At 33.2% G+C, this 19863-nt stretch overlaps 1 long non-coding RNA gene across 1 annotated transcript; it reads left to right on the forward strand.

Annotated features, from left to right (window-relative positions):
* Nucleotides 1-3452: 3452 nt before the first annotated feature.
* Nucleotides 3453-15070, forward strand: LOC114262233 (uncharacterized). The gene is made up of 5 exons (XR_014338370.1): nt 3453-3715; nt 5046-5129; nt 5395-5661; nt 5750-5862; nt 14185-15070. It is a non-coding gene; the product is annotated as an uncharacterized LOC114262233 (long non-coding RNA).
* The last annotated feature ends 4793 nt before the right edge of the window (nt 15071-19863 follow it).

Raw genomic sequence — 19863 nt, forward strand, 5'->3', positions numbered from 1 at the left:
TCTATAGGTATCTCCATCATTAATGAGAACGAATTCATCATTCAAATATGTTCAAATTCAACAACAATAACAAATAAACAAAAAAATTTATCTGTTTATTTTTTTAGGTGAGAGAGAGAGATTGATTTGTTAAGATATTTTTATCTGTTCAAATATTTTTACAAGAACAATTTGGGTCACCGTAGCTCACAATCAACCAATTACAAAATACATAGAGAGAGAGAGAGAGAGAGAGAGAGATTGTAGAGTGGAGATGAGCATTAATGAGCTAATTTTCAAGATCTAATATTTAGTGAGTGTTTGGGAAGTGACTATTTTTTATACTTTTTGGTTATTTGAATATTTTAATATGCTATTTTAGTTTTTGTGTTTGGAAATATAGGATGAATTTTTATTTGAGTTATTATATTGAAAAATATGTTTGAAATGATGGTGTAATGTAAAATGACTAAACTGCCTATACAAAAAACAATAAAATACAAAAGGCAGCCTATGACGTGGTAGTTTGATCTCTTTGCTTATCTCTTTTTACAACCCCATCTCTATAAAATTGGTTGAAGAAGACCCATGTCAACTTCAGACGGAACAGCTAACGACGTAATTAACGACGCAATTATTGAGCAGCAACAACTTCAACCGCAGGGAAATGGCGCTCTATTTGTGAAGAAGTCGTCGGCGAAAGACAGACACAGCAAAGTCGACGGTTGAGGGCGGCGAATTCGCATACCGATCATGTGCATCGCCAAGGTCTTCCAACTCACTCGCAAGCTGGGCCACAAGTCCGGTTCCTCCGTCAAGCCGAGCCATCTATCATCGCTACCACTAGCAGCAGCACAAATCCGGCGACCTTCTTTACCGTCTTAGTCTTCGTTAGAAACTCCTTTAATTCCTTAATCTCCGCCTTGCTCGATCAGAAGCCATCTCTGTCGTTGATCACTCAAACGCCGTTTATCTTCAGGAAGCGACTCCGCTCCGACTCTGATTCCGCCGGAGTGAGATCCGTCGGAGAGAGGTACAATGGTGTTCTTCAAACCCTCCATTCAGACCCAAATGACATATGAGAGAGATGAAAGCCTCTTCATCAGTTGTGACTCTTTATTTTTTGATATGAGCTACACAAAGGGTAAAAATGTCTTTTTATCAACATAGTGACATCCAGCTAGACAGAAGCCTTGTTACCTCAACTACAGTCAGGCTACATGACTTTTTTCGTAAAAGAGGCTAAAATAGTCTGACCCACAGGTAACCAAACGCCGCCTTAATGTTTTACTAACAAACAATACAATCAATTAAAAAACAAATCATGTAAGAGTTTTGCAAAGACTCCAAATCACACAAACGCACAAAGAAGCTTTGTTCATGTATGTAGAGAGAGAAATGAAGTAACCTATTTTGAGGGCTTCCTGAACAATATTAGTCCCACAAACCAAACGACACGAAGTCGAGAGAGAGAAATAGAGAAATCATGAGAAACAAAATCAATTCACATTAAACTTATGAACCTCTCTGACCTTCTTTTCCGATTGAGAACAAAAAAGTTATTGCAACTTGGAGACAAAATCTTTGAATCGTTTAGTTATCGCCAATGACATAGCAGAAGTCATAGTAGGAGGTGGCGGAAGCAATGGTAGAGCGGCGGAAAGTGAAGAGAAGTAGTGGTGAGAGAGAGGGGGGAGATGAGCTGCACAGAGAGAGAGAGAGAGAGAGAGAGAGAGAGAGAGAAGCTAGAGAGGAGGTAAATCATCCACCTCAAGGAATGAATAGGTCAGATCAAATCCAAATAAATTGTCGTTAGCGAAAAATGGGAGACGAAAGAGAATATAAGAGAAGAGACAGACAAATAGAGAGAGAGAGAGAGACAGAGAGAGATCTTGAGGCGGTAATGGTGGCGCCGCTGGACTATGGCGACAATCTGTTCGTGGATCGCAGCTCTCAAACGGCGACGAGTGATCGAGGGTTTTGAATCTCTTTCTCTTGTACGTCTTGAATCTCTCTCTCTTGCTCTGTGAAATGATTCTTTCTCTATTACTCCGTGTAAAACGGTTAATAAAGATATATATAAGAGTAATTTGGTCATTGTGCAAAAGTATGTCCGTATAGACAATAATTTTACGTATGGACCTTTGGGTAAAAGAAATTTGAATTTAGATTTTTGAACCAAGCGCCTTAAAAAGAATGAAATCATACTTTTAAAATGAGTATAATATTAAATATATTTAACAAATATTTGAAAATTAAATATTTATTTATGAACAACAATTATTCATTTTTTAAGAAAATATTTTACAGGAAAATTTTTAGAGAAGAAAATAATGATTTGTGATTGGAGTTTGGGTGAATATTAATGTACTTTATATTCACTTTTTTAATTAAAAAAATATATATATTTTATCATCTAATTGAAAGTATTGGATTGGGAATGCTCTAAGAAGCTTCAAATCCAATACCGACAAAAGGGTTTCCAATCCAGGCCGAAGGATATTGTTTACGTGAAGTTGTCTAGTTTTGATAATTTAAATACTTTAGTAATTTATAAAAATCTTTTCATACGTATCATTTAAAAAAATATTGATCAAATAATTGTATTTTATTTAGTTTATTGTATATGTCTAAAAAGAAATATATATAAATATATTTTTAAAATATTTTTTTTTTTATGTGACAAATATGATAATTTAATAAATTACAATTATTTGATCGTTTCGTTTATTTATTATTATTACTTTTGATCAATTTGTTTATTTATTATTATTACTTTTGAATAACATATTAGGGGTGTTTGGAAAGAGTGTTAGGCTAAAATAACTCATTAAAAGATAAAATGTCACGTCCAACTTATAATCATTTTACTTTTTTTTTCTCACAACCATCAAATTAACTATAAAAAAAAACAAAAAACAAATTTCTCAAACATAATTATTTTAAAGATACATAGACAATTAAAATAGTTAACTTCCCAAATAAAGCCATTATAAAATGAATATTTGTACGTGTTTGTGTTTGGTCTCATAATATTTGATCTTTTTCTTCTTCTTTTTTTCTTTTATCCAAAAAATGATGCTTTCTGGAGGCATCATAGCATCCCTGGGCTCTATATAAGGAAAATGGAGTTTTAAGAACATTGATTGTACGAGTTCTAAACTCTCAAACTAATTTTATTAATTTATTAATTTTTAAAGAAATAAAAATAATAATAAAAAAACTCTAGTTCAAAAAAAAAAAACTCTAGTTATCTATGATTTTGAATTTTAAAATTCAAAATCTATATAACAAGGGAAGGGTGTTTTTGAATTGGGGATGGGACATTTGTATGTGTGTCAAAATATAGACCATCAAATTGATTTAATCTAAGGGTTGAAAATATCCTACTCTCATTTGTCCTATTTGGACATTTCAATGGTTTAGATCAATTTTACTAAGTTTAATAAATGGTCCAGATTTAGCTTTGGTTTAATCAATTTTGCACTAAATAACTTCTTCCTCTTTCTCCCACAGACGTCTTCTTCCTCTTTCTCTCTAATTTTGATTTCAAAATTTGAAACTCCATTCTCTCTCACACCTCTACATCTTCTTCTTTCCACCAAGCTTTCTCTCTCTAGAAGTTTAAGTAATCTCTGGTGGTGATTTCCTCCGACGAAATACAACCTCGCTGAGAGGGGGTGATTTGTACCATCTGGCTCAATGTTTTCCTCCTCTCTCTTTACACAGCTCCAAGGTAAAAGGCTAAATCCTCACCTTTTTTACTCTCCCTTTTGTTATCGTTCTATTGGGTTTGTTATTGTTCCATTGGGTTTATTATTGTTCAATCTTTTCCTCCCCTCTGCTGGGTTTTTTTTTTTTTTTGAAGAGGGTGTGTGAATCTAGGGTTTTATTTGGGTTTTGGATTTTAGATTTTGATATGATAATCAATCTTTGCCTCTTCTCTCTCTCTCCCTCTCACTTTTTTTCCCCTCTTTTATTTGGATTTGTTTTTCTTTTTTCTTATTTGTTACCAGTACAAAATTTCGAATAGCAAAATTCTTGGACATAATTACCAGTACAAAATTATTTCTTTTTATTGATTCTGTTTCTACAAAAATAGGATGAAATTAGATTACCTTTTTAAAAAAATGAGTTGGGTATGAGTGTTTACTATTATGAGTAAGAAATTGTTTGGCACTTTACATTGCCTTCTTAATACTTTTGCTCTCTCTATTCAACCTTTTTGTAAGCAGATTAGTTTTGGTTGAAGCTAACTTCTATGGTTGAATAAAAGAAGCATTGACACTGTTCTAGATCCTTTTAGGGCAACAATTGAATTGTGTTGAACTCCAGCAATTTGAACCAATTGAATTTTTATTTATTTATTTTTTTTATGGTTTGTATAGTTAGTCTTTGGGTTTGTGTTTGAACCTGCAAAATTTCATCAATGTGGTGAATTAATTGTTTATTTGTTGCTGAGAAAGTGGCAAAAAAAGTAAAGAAAGTTAAATTTTGGTTACTGTCATTCTTGGATTTTACTTAAAGATCTATTACGATTGTATTTTGTCAAAATTAATATTTTTTTATTGGGTTTTGTACTCAATAGCAAGGGTTTCACGCACCATTAATCAACCTTTGTTCAAGCACCATTAATCTATCTCGTTATATTTTTTCTACCCTACCGTTAAGCACCATTATCTTTAATGTATCTCTTTATATTTTTTCTACTGTATGTTTAAGCACCATTAATCAATCTTTGTAGTGACTTCGACTGCAGCAGTGGAGCAGACTAAGGTTGTGGGTATTCATTTTGGCCTTGCTGGCCCTATTTCAGTGTCTTGGTCTTGCTAGCTCTATTCAAGGATATCCCAAATAGTTATTTTAATTAGTTAGTTATGTTGGAGACGTTGAAACCATGGGAAAAGCTACTGGAAACTTTAATTAATTAGTTTTGTTGATTAATTAATTGATTTCCTTTTGCTGATTTGTATTAGATTTGTATTAAATCAGTTTCGATTGCTAGATTTGTTTTGAATCAATTTCTAAAGTCACCATTAATCTATCTATTTTTTTTTTTTGAGCAGCCCATTAGTCTATCTATTTGAGCACCATTATGTTTTCTGCCATACGATGCAGCGACTTTGATGGAGGCAATGGAGCAGACTAAGGTTGTGGGTATTCAGTGTTTGGGTATTCAGTGTTTTGTTCAATGAGATCTCAAATAGATATTTAATTAGTTAGTTTTGTTGAAACACTGGAGAAAGTTGTTGTAAACTTTAATTGGTTTTGTTGATTAATTAGTTAGTTTCGTTGCTAAAATTGTGATAGATTTGAACTATACTTTAGTTTTGTTTGGTTTGATGCTAAACATTAGTTTTGTTTTTTATTTTTTGCAATATTTGTTGGTAACAGGGTGCTTGGTTTCCATTGTAGGTTTAATGTTGTTGTTTCAGCTCCTTCCTCTTATCTTCCTCATTGTTTTCACCTCCTCACCATGGGTTTGAGACCGCTTCAACTTTCTCCTCGATGTAGTCGTCACAGCCCATTCTAAAGTCTCAACCATCACAGTCTTCACCATGGGTTTGTGGTGATTACGAAAGAACAATTGAGACTTGATATACGAAGTGCTGATGGACGACTGAAGCACTTAAAGCGATTTCGAGGCCACGATTCAATGGGTATCCTCCATCACAATCTATGGTCTCTTTCTTATTCTATCTCTACATTTGTGTAAACATTTTTCAATAATTATTCCTAAATTTTAATTTTTATTCTTGTCGTTAATTAGAATAACACCGATCGACTCCAACATTTGTAAATTGAGAATCAGATTCTTATTGAAGCAGCCACACCCTACAGTGCATTTGGCTGGATTATAGAGAGCTTCCAACCATTAAGCAGGTTAGTAATTTTATTATTATTAGTTTGTTTTATGTAGCATTTATTTAGTAATTTGTTATACATACCATTTGTTTTGTTGTACATTTGTTAGACATAGCCATCAAGCAGGTTAGTAATTTGTTATACATAGCATTTGTTTTGTTGTCATTGGGATATGTCTGAATGAAGTTACAATTACAGTCAATAGTGGTTCAAGAAGAGAAAACACAAGTTTAATTGCTTTACTACATTTATGTTATGGATTCCTACAATTTGTATTTGAAGATTTGTCTTTGTGGTGTACTATATAACTATGTATATATTTGGATTAGTTGATTGGCAAAACTATTTTTTTTTGTTTTTAATTTGCTTAATAGGCTCACATTAGAGAGCATGAGGAAGAAGTAAAACTTCTTTAGAACCTATCACATCCAAACACTGAGGTAAGTATGTGATTTGTATTCTTATTTAAGCAATGGTTGCTCATTCTGATTGACTAACTTTTTCTTTTGGTTGGTTGTCTTTCTTGACTCTACAAGTCTACGAATTAATCATCAATCATGCTTGCTATTGAGTTGAAAAGTTGAATACATTTTGAAGCAATGGTTTAATCTTTTCTTACAATTATCATACTTTGGGTATCAATTAGGGATTGATTTGGTATCAATTAGGCCATTTACAACTAGGGATTGATTAAGTCTCTGATACATGCAACATGAAGTTTTGATTGGGCATCTGGTTTTTTGATTGAGTCACGAATTATTGTCTTTTATTAATGATTTCAATTGGATGTCTGATATTGTCTTGAGGGTTCCAAGGATGCTCTATTTCCAAAGAGGTGTAAGGTTTAAGCCCTCTTGAAGTTTTATTATTGGTTGGTGCACAACCCACTACTTCACTCTATTCTTCTCAGTGATTTGTTTGTTTTGCTTTGTGATTTGTATATAGCAGGAAAACCTTGATCATGTAGATTTTTGTTATTGGTTAGATTTATTCCCAACTTTCTTCCCAAAACAAAAAGAACTTTTGGATATTGCTATAAAACTTTCTAACTACTTTGATCATGTGGATTCTTTGGTTGGGATTAATTTGAATTATGTTAGGAAGGTTTTTTATTGTGAAGGGAAGGAATAGACTGATATGTTGCATTTACTTTCCTAAGATTTGAATCGGAGAAAGAAAGAGAAACTTTTGTAGTTGGGAATAAAGAGAAACTATTTGTAATGGGTTTCTCTTCAATTGATTGATGTTTGATCCTCTTACTTTCTTTTTCTCTCTGTATCTCTTTGAGGTACATGTACGTGTGTTTAGCTAATATTTGTTTGGGTTCAGGAATTTGCTTACATTAATTAGCTGAAAACTACCTGAAAATTCTATTAGGTAGTTTCAATTATATTCTTAGCAATAAAATTTGATGTTATCTGCCACTTTAACATTAACAAAAAATACATCACTAAATTTGTCTTTCTTGGGTTAATAAAAATCCTGGTGGTATAATTCCAAAAGGAAGCATTATGCATATGATTTTTCGCTTCTTTTTTTTTTTTTTGTAATTTTTTAAAAAACTTCTATTAGTAGCCATGCCTGTAACGCCCTCAAAAAAATACATAAAAACCATCACTTTAGACATGCATTGATATAAAAGAAACTAACTATCTGTCCATTAATCAAAGTAGTTCTTACAAAAGTATTACATGTTAACAACAAAAGTAAATGCCCTACGGGCTTACAGCTTTCCAAGTTAACACTTGGTTACAAAAAAAAAAGAGTGCTAACTCAATACATATTAAGCCGCCCTTGGCTTCAATTTACATGAAATACATCAAACGGAAGCAAACAACAAAAGCAGTCTGTCTGCCTCTAGCCTCCCAAGCTATGTCCTTGGAGGTGGCATGCTACTTGTACCTGGAAATGATGTCCCATAAAGGGTGAGCCACAGCCCAGCAGAAATACGCTAAACCAGCTATGAACAATGACTAAAAGACTAGCAGTTGATAGATGGTCAACACCAATACACTCACTTAGATCACATTCCGGTTTCATGACATTTAAGTCTATGTTACATTTCATTTCTCATTTCTTTTTCAACCTTGAGTTTGAAAACAAGGCTCAAAACTTAGCCAAATAACATGATGAGAATAGGACTCATCTTAAAAATACTTTCGAAATTCATGGTGGATACACATTTTGATGCTATATCAATAACACATAAGCCACTCCCATACTATACGAACGATACACATTGTGGTGCTGTATCAACATGACATAGAAACACTTCTATACTTCACAATTGATAACGATATACATTTTAGTGCTATATCAAATCAATCTAAACACTTCCATAATCAACACTTGATACACATTGTAGTGCTGTATCAATGTCACACACAACCCGGCTTAGAGGTCCATCCCCTATCTTCCCCTAAACTGTGGAATGCATCCCCTATCTCCTCCCACACACACAATGTATATAAACATAGATCATATACATAAACATTCAATACATAAAGTCGATGTACTATTACAACCGCTATATTCGATAGCATACTCATTCGATTAGTTTTAGTTTGCCTAATCATCATGCATTGTCTACAACAATCAAGGCTATTCTCCACCGATAACCCAAGCAATTATTTCTAAACAGAAAATAAATGCACCAAATGGATATATTATCAACATTCATCCTAGGTGAGCGATTAAATGAATCCAACTACACCCATTAACCCCATAATCTTTTCAATTTGAATACTCGCAATTCAATTCCTCATTTCTCAAAATTAATTATACAAATTAATTTATCCAACTAATTAGGACATTTTCCCATAATTAACATAACAACCCCAAGGTTCCACTTTCATCCATAGTTCATCATCTATATCATTTCTCTATGCCAAACATGCATATAGGTTTAATTATAAATAAAACCCCATCTTTTGTAAAATTACACAAAGACCCAAACTTTCTCAAAATTACCCAACAACCCCCAATATATCAAAATGCTAAAATTCAAAGACAAAGCTCATAAAGAGGAGTAGGATATCCCTACCTCAAAGTTAGAGTTCAAACGGAGAAGGAGAAGAAAGCGAAGATGCTTCAAACACCACGATTCTCGGATCAAAACGAAACCCTTGACGATCAACACACTTTTTACAAATGCCAGAAGATAGGGAGACACTCTAACTAGATCAAACCCTAGAGAGAAGGGAGATCCTGGAGAGAGAAGCTCTCAAAAGTGTTTTTAGAAAGTTAGAGAGAGGGAGAGAATGTAAAAAGTGATTTTAAAACGCCCAACTGCCAACTGATATACGACATTCCCGCTCGAGCGGATAATAGGACGCTCGAGCGTCAAGAATAGAAAACTGAACCCGCTCGAGCGCAAGAATTCTCGTTCGAGCGCCAAGACACAAAGGCGAAACACACCCGCTCGAGCGCGAAAGACCAGTCCGCTCGAGCGTAGATTTTCATCTCCCAGAACTTTCACCAACGAGGTACAACCCGCTCGAGCGCCAACAAACCTGCTCGAGCGCAAGAAACCCGCTCGAGGGTAGAAAACACGCCTGCAGAAGTTTTGCAGGGACTCAAAATACTGGAAGGGTGTAAACCCCGCTCGAGCGTAAAATGACCCGCTCGAGCGGACAACTCAAAAAATGGGCAACAGAAATGGGAGCCAACGCTCTACCAACCTGTAACAACCAAGCCCAACACATACTAAAACTCAAACACATGGATTTAAAGGACGACAACAAGATAGATACAACTACCAACTCCACGGAACCGAGTCCGGATATAGCGATCCCGGGTTTACCCTTGTTGTACAGTGATCCAGACATGTGTCCGTGGATGTTGGTAGTTGTTTATTATTTTGTTTACATCCTTTTTACTTCTTAATTGAGTTATAGGATGTGTTGGGCGGGTTTGTTATAGGTTGGTTGAGTTTAGAAACCAAAACTAGTTGCCCAGATTTTGGCATGTACGCTCGAGCGGGGGTTTGGGCGCTCGAGCGGAGATTACACCCATTCAGTATTTTCCTGTGCAGCGTTGTACGCTCGAGCGGGGTTGTCTGAGTGACGCTCGAGCGTAGAGTTGGAAGCTCGAGCGGAGGCCTGGCTCTGTAAAAAGTGCTGGGAGAGTGCATCCGGCGCTCGAGCGGAAGTTTGGACGCTCGAGCGGGAGTCTGTGAGTGACGCTCGAGCGGGGTGTTTTACGCTCGAGCGGGAGACTGGGTTTAAGTCCCGAAATTTGTGACTTTTCAAATCACTTTTTGCTCACCATTGTTGAGCCTCTCACTCTAGACTCTACCTTCTCTCTAGGTTTTGATCTAGTAGGAGTGATTTGCTCACCTTTGGCCTTTACAAAAAAGTTGTTGATCGTCGAGGGCTACTTTTTAATCTGAAAATCTCGGGTTTTGGAGCACGTTGGGTTTTGTCGTCTTCTCCTTTGGGGCTCCGAATTTGAGGTAGGGATATCCTACTCCTCTCTATGGATTTTGTCTTTAAATTTTGGTATTTTGAGATGTTGGGGTTGGTTTGGTTATTTTGTGAAAGTTTGGGGCTTTTGTGCTATTTTACAAAAGTTGGGGTTTTACTCATAATAAACCTAGATGCATGTTTGGCATGAAGAAATGGAATGAATGTTGAATTATTGATGAAAATGGGACCTAAGGGTTGAGATGTTAATTATGGGAATTGACCTAATTACATTGTTTAATTAATTGGGATAATTAATTGTGAGAAGTGAGGAAATGAAATGTTGATTGAATATCCATTTGTGCATTTATTTTCTGTTTAGAAATAACTGCTTTGGGCTATCGGTGGAGGATAGTCGTGATTGTTGTAGACAATCCATGATGATTAGGCAAATTGAAACTAATCAATGAAGTGTGTCATGGAACTTGACGGTTGATAGAATACATTAACTACATGTATTGAGTGATTGTATATAGAACCAATGTGTTTGTATACGTTATGTGTAGAGGAGGAGATGGGGGATGTACTCCGCGGTTTAGGGGAAGATAGGGGATATACCTCTAAACCGGATAGTGTTACGAGAAGATAGGGGATGAACTCCGTAGATACAGCTCATATGCTTGTCTAGAGAAGTGTGGATATAGCTTATATGCTTATCTGTGGATATTGTGATTATACATATCTGTTGTAGAATGTGGATATAGCTTATTTGCTTATCTGAAAATGTGGATATTGTTGTTATACATATCTGTTGAGAATGTGGGTGGTGCTTATATGCCTATCTGTTGAAAAAGGGAAAATGAAAGGAAACTTGGACTCATAAGTCGTATGACATAAATATGTGATTTATGTGAATGTATCAGTGTTGGCCATCTATCAATTGCTAATGTTTTAGTCAATGTTCATGGTTGGTTTAGTATATTTCTACTGGGCTGTGGCTCACCCTATATGGGAACATCATTTTCAGGTGCAGGAAGCATGCCACCTCCAAGGACATAGCTTGGGAGGCTTGAGGCGGACATAATGTTGTCGTTTACTTTTGATGTATTACATGTAAATACAAGCCAAGGGCTTAAAGTGTATGAGTTAGTACTCCTTTTGTGTAACCAAGTGTTAACTTGGAAAGCTGTAAGCCCGTAGGGCATTTTGCTTTTGTTGTTAACAAGTAATACTTATGTAATAAGACTCTGAAGAAATGGAAGAATATGGTTATCTTATATGTTAATGAATCTCTTAATTGATGGGTTTAATACTTTTATTTTGAGGGCGTTACACCGGAATACAACTGAACAGTAAATGGACAACCAGGATCGCTATAATGCCTATGAGCTTTATATCTTAATTACTATTCAATAATAATTTGTTGGCACTTCAATTTCTCGTGGGATAGAATTATGGAGGTGCTAATATGACTCTTTTTTTTTTCTTTTCCCCTCTCCTGTAGGAACATTGCTTAAGATTGGCATAGTTATGCTTATGTTTTTTTTAAAGGACACATTTATGAAAATGTCTATGTTACGGATGTGTTGTATAATATTCGTAGGTGTGTTTGGATCGTGGATTTTGGTAGGATTATGAAGAGAGAGAGTAAAAGAATTAGCAAAATGTGAATGGAATATAAACTAAATTATTTCTCTATTTTTCTTTCCTTTTCCAAATCCCTATTCATAATCCAAACACAGCTTTAGCATGAAAACAATGTAGGAATGCAATTCCAAGCTTGATAAATATTCAAATGAATGTTATCTTTTGTTGTCTATTTTGACATATGTAAGTCATGGGTATTACACTTTAATTCCATTTGTTGAACATAAATATTTCAAGCAGCTCATAATGCTTTGAGTTTTATAAGTGAGTGAAATTGCTATTCAAGCCTCTCTATCATGGTATGTGCAAGATTTGGGTATGAACCTGTCACCAACACTATGACACTCTAATTTTGACACAGTTGTTAGAATGAAAATGAATGCCAAGTTCATATTTTAAGTTCATTATTCTTTTATTTGAAGCAATGGGTTGACTGGTTTTGAGTTTATGGTTTTTTTTTTTTCTTCCCTCTTTTAAATTGATCATATCCTTTGAATAATATTTTTATGGAATACAGTAAATTATCATCTCGAAAGCAATTGTCTTCGTTGTTCTTTGTCTTGATATTTCATATAGGAATACATTTGATATTATATGCAGGATTCTTTTGATATTTTATATAGAATTTCTTTTGTATTCTAATTGTGGAGCTTTTCTTAATTGATTATGAAAGGAATATTAAATTAGCAATTGATTTATTATATTGTTATTGTTAATGCTTCCATGAGAATGCTGAAACTAGTTGTTTGGTTACTTCTCTTGCATTTAAGGCAACAAAATTGAAGTAACTTTTGCACTAGAAACAATTGCTATTAATTAAGTAGGCACCGTTAATTAGTTTTGCTAGCAATGTTCAATTTAGGAGTATCGTAGACATGAGTAATTTTCTATTTTGTCATTTTAATTTGTCAAACTATTAGGAGGCTAAAGGAATTTTTTACCCTATATCACTATTTGTGTATGGACAATTTCACTAGGTGGTATTTTTAGACAAGTATTTTTAGGCACGAGTCATCCACTAGAAGGGTAAGATTAGAGACCAAGTTTTGCAACCTACAATCTCTCAAGTTGAGTCAATTTTGTAAAATATTTTGGTGACATGTCAAAGTTGTTTGACTCGTCTCTAACATTTTATTTGAAAAAAAGGAATAGTTAGGTAAATGTTATCTAATGCAGCACTATTTTGTCATCAAGTTTAAATTTTTAAATTTTAACTTTTATTTTGCCATTTTTTTTTTTGCTGTACTTGCTTAAATATAGAAAATAAGTGTTAGGCATGTAATCAAATTGCTCGAGACATGAGATCTCTATTTTGACACGGTGAGCTTGTATGTGCTACAAGTGCTAAGAGTATGAGATAATAGACTATTTCAATACTTGAGTTATTTATCTTTCAAGGTTCACTTGGTAGTTTCAGGCAGTTTTCAACTTTGTTCACATAATTTTATTATAGTGCTTGAATGTATTGCAAGAAATTATTTATGGCGTATTTAGCTGTATTATTAATTAAGTGGGCATCATTAATTAGTTTTGCTAGCGATGTTCAATTTAGAAGTATCGTAGACATGAGTAATTTTCTATTTGATTGTTGTGTGGTATTTTAGATTTTTAGACTTTGATTTTGTTAGATTTTTAGACTTTGATTTTGTCATTTAGAAGGCCAAAAAAGGGCAATTCAATATTTTGTTCACCAATTGTGTTATTCTTTGTTAGTCTACATGAAAAAAGTGGAATGTGAATGTGGAAGAGTTAGGGTAAAGGAACCCAGGTGAATAAACTTTAATGGATTGATTTTTTAAAAAAAATTGTGTTGAAATAATGATGCTAATAGATAATTTATGGCTGAATTACTCTTAAAGATTTTGAAAATATATTTTTTAAGTTTTTACATATACACTATTGAGTTTTATACAATTTTTTTTTTCTCATTTAATGTTGAGTTGTATACACTATCGAATGCTTAGGTTTTATTAAACAGCCTTTAGGCACATGTTCTCACTATATTGTCTATGTTTTTTTTTTTTTTTTTTTTTTTGGTGATAAATATCACTATATTGTCTATGTTGTTGTGTATCAGTGTTAGAACTACTACTGTTTACCGTTACGATGGCCATCAACTGACTATTCGGTCTATTAAGACCTACTGTACTGTTTTGCTATTGGACATGCCACATATAACTGTTATGAATTCTAAATGACTGTTTTAATTAATGAAAGGACATTCATTCTTAACCCCTTTACGCATTCGTTATTCATTGGGCTTTAACTCACTGTTTATATTTATATGTAGGTGTCCAGGCACCGGACCGGTGCTAGGAGCTTCAAGTTAAGCTCCCGTTTTGTCAAGCCAACCACCGTGCCTCACCTCGAGGTTCCGAGTCTGTTCAAGCTAAGGCTATTTTGGGGTGTCTCAGTTTCACCCTTTTGTTTCTGATCTGTAATAAATGTTTAAGACTTGACTGTACAGTTATAGTTAAGGATTTGGTCCCTGACATAGATGTTTGTAGATATGTCGCATGTATATATGTTTTGTTTATCAACATGACTTATGCATAAAGTCTTTTTGCATTCAGACTGTCACAGCTTATTGGACATCTTTTATTTACTGTTTTGGCTTCCACCAGCCACTTTACTCTGTATCACTGTCATTACTGTTAAGTAGGCCTTCAGTAATCACGAATTACTAGCCGGTTACGGTGTTAAACCCATAGGGGCGGGTTTAGGTCGTGACAAGATCTTTTTATTTATTTGTTCTTGACCATTCATAAAAGAATTTAGCATTACTTTATCCTTGGCTTTGTTTGGATTGGTTTATTCTATGGGTTTGTCTTTGTTAAGAAACACACTAGATTATATAATTTATTGTTTGGTGATTTCTTAATTACTAGAAAATTTATTTTAATCTAATTTGTTGGCCCTTTTGCAGTTAGAGTAGTGGAGCTTATTGTTTGTTTTCTCACATGACAATGGGCAAAGCTAAGATGGAGGATGTGTCAAGTCCATGGAGGAAGTGTTGGTGAACATAGTTCTAACGCAAGGCAGCTTTATATGATAATGTCACTTAAGCTAAAATGTCCATTGGTCACATATAGAAGATGGTTTTGAATTGGTTATCTCTTTTTAGTGTTAATTAATTCTCAATTACATCAATCTAATAAATTTGGTTATTATGTTAATTTTATTGGGTTTATTATTTTGTTGTACTTTGTGTCCTTTTTTTTAACATAGCGAGCTTGAATGTGCTACAAGTGTTAAGAGTATGAGATAATGTGTCATTTCAATGCTTGAGTTATTTATCTTTCAAGGTTCACTTAGCAATTTCAGACAGTTCTCAACTTTGTTCATATAGTTTATTAGAGAGCTTGGATGTATTATAAGAGGTTATTTATGAGATATTTAGTTGTGCTATTAATTAAGGAGGCACCATTAATTAGTTTTGCTAGCAATGTTTAATTTAGGAGTATCGTAAGCATGAGTAATTTTTTATTTGTCATTTTAATTTGTCAAATTGCTAGAAGGCTATAGGGATTTTTTACCATATATCACTATTTGTGTATGGACAATTTCACTAGGTGGTATTTTTAGGCAAGAATTGATTTATCATTTTGAATTGATTTATTACAATTGAATTTCGTAATAGATCTGACACCAAAAATATTGTTGGTCGTGCCTTCAGGCACGGGTTATCCCTAGTAATACGATAAGTCACCCTCACTCTTTTCAAAAATAATATTGATCAAAACAATTCAAATAAAGAAACAATAAAGGCATTAATTATCTATGATTTTAAATTTCAAAATTCAAAATAATATGGTAAGTCGCTCTCATCTTTTCTGAAAATAATATAAATCCTAAAATTTAAAAAACCCAATCAAATTAAAAATTCAACACAATTCTCTCTTTAGAATAGTTAATATTTGATCTTTTTTTCAACCCAGCTAACTCCTCTCAAAATGTAACTGTACGGGGAGCAAATGTTCCGGCAAGCCCGTACTCCTTTCTTCCGAGCTCCGTCGATGTCCGATCACCTGCGAGCAAGTGACGGTGAGCTACCCGGCGGTGTGTGGCCGGAAAAACCCTCCGACGATCAAGTTAGCACACACCTTGGAGGGAATAGAGAGAAGGGAGAGAGTGTTTGAGTGTAAGAATTCCTTACAGAGATGTTCGTCTGTCGCGTATGGGGGGCGCAGACAGGCTTATATACCTTCTGTGCCCCATATCCACTCCCTGTCATCTCCTGACACGTGGCTCTGCTATCCCATCTGTCAGCTTAAACCATGCTGTTCATCACCTGCTCTCAACTGCCTGCCAGCATAGCTGGAGCTCGGCAGCCGAGCTGCCCTATCCGTTGTTGTGCCATGCCGTGCTCCATACCCTAGCACTTCACTGGCCAAGACTGAGGAGGACCGGGCTAGGCGGCATCTCGGCAAAGCCTAGCCCGAGGTGCCTCCACTGGCCAAGACTGAGGAGGACCAGGCTAGGCGGCATCTCGGCAAAGCCTAGCCCGAGGTGCCTCCTGGGGTCGGCCTTTCTGCCGGTCAGACAACTTTCTCGGATGTCCGCGCCTTCCCGGGCGCCGGTCACTCGGCCTATCTGGCTTCAGCCATCCTCGGACCGAGCATCCTGGTCCGACCGAGCACTGCCTTGCCGAGCAGTTTCTGTCCGGTCCGGGGTGGCACACAGCCCAAACTCTGCCCGGCCCAAGTTCTGGCAGCCCTTCTCTGGGCGAACAGACGATCATCTCGGCCCAATGCACTGCTGGGCTTTCAACCTGCTCGGTCGATATCTCGGCCCAACTCTGTCCGGCCCAAATCTGCCCGGCACAACTCTGTCCGGCCCAACTCTGTTCGGCCCAAATCTGTCCGGCACAACTCTGTCTGGCCCAACTCTGTCCGGCCCAAATCTGTCCGGCACAACTCTGTCCGGCCCAAATCTGTCTGGCACAAAGTCCATATCATTAATCTCCCTCTCAGTAACGATACAAAAATTAGTCTCTTTCTTTGTCAATAGTCCAAACTTATTTCAAGTTTGTTTGTTTGTATTTTTTTTTTTTTTTGTATATTTCTATTTTTGTGTGAGTATTTTTTTTTTTCTCTATATGACTTTTTTTTCCAACTAAGTTGATAATAAATATATATCTGTTTAACTAGCTTTATTCTGGGAGTTAATTTGAAATTTTATTTTTATTTTTTTGGTGGATGTTTGTGTGTTTTTTATATTGTTGTTATTATTATTATCTTTGATATATGTAAATTGATAATACAGTTATGAGTTTTTTAATAGAATATAACGTCTTATATTGTTCTTTATGATTTGGCCATTTTTCAAAATTTTCTTAACAATTTTTTCAAATTTTTTTATTTGTAAAAAATTAAAACATTTAATTGACTTGCCCATTAATAAATAAAATTTTAAATAATGAACACTGTTTTATAATTTATGGATTTAAAAAAAAAATTTATCACCCATATATGGAATAAGAAAAACTAAAACCACACATTTTTTTCATTTTTTATTTTTAACTCTTTAAAACTCTAACGGTACATTTTTATTTCTCCAATATTGTCTTTTTAAATTTGCAAAGATAAAAAACTATACTGAAGTTGCATAATGGTTAGTGGAGGTGGTGAGCATAGCAACAATAAGGATGATGATGAGCTTGATCAGAGTATTGCTTGGGTGAGTTTTGAAGATGTGAATATTACTTAAAAGAATAGTAGATAGTTTGGGTGATCAATTGATTTAAAAAACTAATGTGTGGATGAGATTAAGTGTGAATTTTAATATATAAAAATTGAATATGGATCATATATTGTTTTTTTATATATCATTTTGGGTGTTTTTGTATAACTATAAAAAATTATTGTGATCACATGTTATTTATCATCTGATATATTATTATTGTATTATTGTAATGAGTTTTATTATTAATGTCTATTATCAATGTAGTGGTGAGATGTCACACAATAAATAAAAATATGTTTTGTTATTATTATTATTGATAATATATTTCTTTATTTATTTTTTACAATGTTCAAAAACAATTTATATTCATTGTTAGTTTTTGTAGATGAGAAGTCAAAAATAAATTATATATAATTCAAGTTATAACTAATTTGAGATTGAAAAGAAAAGTTCCAAAAGAAATTATAATTATAAATATTTTTAAAAAAATACAAAGAAAAATTGAAACTATGAATTATAATTATCGAATAACCTAATTCTATTTCAAAAAAAAAAATTGGGATAAACTAAATAAGTGCACTTTTTGACTTTTTATCAAATATGGGTTAGGCATGGGTTGGGTTTGAAATGATGTGGTAGAGAGATAATGTGACTTAAATAAGATGATGTAACTTAAATACTATAGTAACTTTTTTAGGTTATGCCAAACCAAGCCTAATGAAAAATTGATCAAATTTAAATTTATAATTATTAAATATTTTTAATAAGCCATCAGTTTTTTATTCAAGTTCTAAAATGATCTGGTCTTAAATAGTTTTTCAGATATAAATATATCTTAATATTGATACAATCATTATTAGACATATTTAATGAAGGGTAAATTATATCGATAGTTCCCGCATTTTATCTCTTGTATCAATTTGATCTCTGTAATTTTAATTAGCTTGATTTTGTCCATTAATTTTAGATTTGGTATCAATTTGGTCCAATTGATAATGTCGGTTAAGATTTTTAAAATAAAATAGTTATTGCGTTGGTTGACATTAACTTACTGAGTTGAACAAATTTATAATTTTATTTATAAAATTATAACAGATGCTACTTATGTATGTATTTTCAATAAAAAAAAAATACTGGCAATTATAACAATTGGACCAAATTAAGATAAAATTATAAATTCAGGATCAAAATCGAGCAAATTAAAATTACAATGACAAAAATAATACAAGAGTTAAAATATAAGGACCACCAATGTAATTTATTCTTTTAAAAATAATTACATAATTTCTTAATTAATTTTAAAATTGTTAATAAATATATCAAACAAATATGTACATAATTCCTATTTTTGTTATAATTTTTAAATATATATATATTTACTAATTAAAAATTAAATAAATAGGTGGGTCTATTAACTTATGGATTGTATATGAACTAGACGATTCTCCAAGAATTAGACTTAAATCAAGAATTATTGGCAAAAAAATCGACTTGAATTAAATTTTCTTAGTTACATTTTAGTGTTTAATCCAATATTAAAATCTCTCAAATTTGCTCATATCAGTCACAAATTGGTAAGCTATGATAAAATTTAAATTTATTAGGATTAAAATATATGACCTACAATTTAGGGTGCTCTATCTTAGATAATTTTTTCATCCATAAATATATATAACTATTCATTTAGTTGTTTTAAACATAAATATATAGTTTTTTTAAACTAAGTTCAAAATTTTTAATTATTATAAAAAATACTTACAAATATTTATTTACTAATTTAATAAATAGATAGGTCAAATGATTCATATAAGTTAGGAATAAGCAAGGGTAATTTTTAATGATTAGATAAAAGACAAGTTGGCATAAATCTAATGTTAAGCCTCAATTTAATATCTCAAGTGAATTTTAATCCATTTTTACGTAAATCTTATAACATAAGATAAATTATAATATTGATGCTAGAAAAAATTTTAGACTTTACAAAACTTGAAAAAAAATTAATATATTGACAGATGTAATTTACCATTATTATATGATAAATTAAATTTGCAAAATTCATAAGACAAAATGTATTTATATTTTATCATAAATATAATTTTTGTGATTTATTTTTTAGTTTTTACCAACTAAATTATGACATGTATTTGTTATTAAGAACTTAGAGCACACAATTAATGACATAAGAATAAAAAATATTCTCTTATATGTAACTGTGATAAAAATAAATAAAATTTAATTGATTCTAAATTATTTTTACGAAATATTTTAGATAGATTTTTTAGAT

Source organism: Camellia sinensis, chromosome 8 (assembly GCF_055761805.1).
Source record: "Camellia sinensis isolate YWXY chromosome 8, ASM5576180v1, whole genome shotgun sequence".
Classification (NCBI taxonomy): domain Eukaryota; kingdom Viridiplantae; phylum Streptophyta; class Magnoliopsida; order Ericales; family Theaceae; genus Camellia; species Camellia sinensis.